At 40.6% G+C, this 1,521-nt stretch overlaps 1 pseudogene; it reads left to right on the forward strand.

The window, feature by feature from the left end:
- Nucleotides 1–431: 431 nt before the first annotated feature.
- LOC141422678 (peptidyl-prolyl cis-trans isomerase NIMA-interacting 4 pseudogene) lies at nucleotides 432–907 on the forward strand (annotated as a pseudogene).
- Nucleotides 908–1,521: the final 614 nt, after the last annotated feature.

Below are 1,521 nucleotides of genomic sequence, written 5' to 3' on the forward strand. Positions count from 1 at the left end.
TGCTTGTATCGTGAATGAGCAAAAGAAATTCTAACCCACATTCTTTGTTATTTGACTTTCTCTTACTTCTTCACAGGAATATAACTAGTCAACCAACACTCATGCAACCACAGCTTTGCTGCAGATACAAGACGATGGCAAAAGTCAACAAAAACATTCTTTGATCATTGATTGGTAGAGTGGAATTTATAATAATGAGTATTGTATATAATAATGAGATATACAACACTCATTATTATAAATAATAGCCTTCACATCAGTAAAATCTGTTCTAAAAAACCCTATGTACATATGCTTCCACTCTCCCCCAAAGAGCCAGTTAAACATTTACCACACTTCACTTCTTAAGTCTCTCATCATCAACTGCCTAATAGATGTTTTAAATTTAAAATGATAAGTGTCTTTGGGCAGTTGAGAGTTTAACAGTTAAACAGCAAGTTCAGAAGATGCCACCCAAAGGAAAAAGTGGTTCTGGAAAAGCAGGGAAAAGAGGTGCAGCCTCTGGGAGTGGCAGGGCTGACAAGAAAGCTCAGGGCCCCTGTAGGTGGTGGCAATGCAGTAAAGATCAGGCACATTTTGTGAAAAACACAGCAAAATCATGAAAGCCATGGGAAAATTACAGTCTGGAATGGGAGTCAATGAAGTGGCCACACAAGTCAGTGATGATAAAGCCAGGCAAGGGGATGACTTGGGTTGGATGACCAGAGGCTCCAGGGTTGGACCATTTCAGGAAGCAGTGTTTGCCTCACCTGTAAGTGGGATGGATAAGCCTGTGCTTACAGACCTGCCAGTTAAAACAAAATTTGGATATTATATTATGGTTGAAGGGAGAAATAAAATCATCTGGCTGAATAAAAAAATGATAGGCATCTCAGACATGTCAAAACTGAATTTATTTTTCTCCTAAAATCTTCTTCTCTTCTGGTATGCTGTGTCTTGAGGAATTACACTACCCTAAGGATGTTTTTTAAAATGTGAAAACAATAGATATAGATTGCCTTTTCAATACATCTTATCTACGAAGACCAGAAAGAAGGTAAGAGGGAGATACAGCATTTGAGGCTTTTTCATTTGGTTTAGTTTTAAGAAAGGGTGGTCTTGCCTATACTCATTTGGGACAGAAATTATGGAAAGAGGCCAAGCTGGGTTCCTGTGTTTCATGCCTATAATCCTAGCTACTTGAGGAGGCTGAGATCTGGAGGATCATGGTTTGAGGCCAGCCCGGCAAAAAATTCTGAGACCCTATATCAACCAATAGCTGGTACAGTGGTGCACACCTGTCATCCGAGCTACACCAGAGAGTGAAATCAGGAGCACCATGGTTTCAGTCCATCCAGGGCAAAAACGTTTGTGAGGAGTGGCTAGAGTACCTACCTAGCAAGTATGGGACTCTGAGTTCAAACCCCAATACTGAAAAAAAAAATGTTTACAAGACTCCATGTCAGTGGAAATAAAGTTGGATGTGTGGCTCATGCTTGCCATCCCAGTGATGGAGGGAACCTTGAACTAGGAGGGAGAATG

Source organism: Castor canadensis, chromosome 4 (assembly GCF_047511655.1).
Source record: "Castor canadensis chromosome 4, mCasCan1.hap1v2, whole genome shotgun sequence".
Lineage (NCBI taxonomy): Eukaryota > Metazoa > Chordata > Mammalia > Rodentia > Castoridae > Castor > Castor canadensis.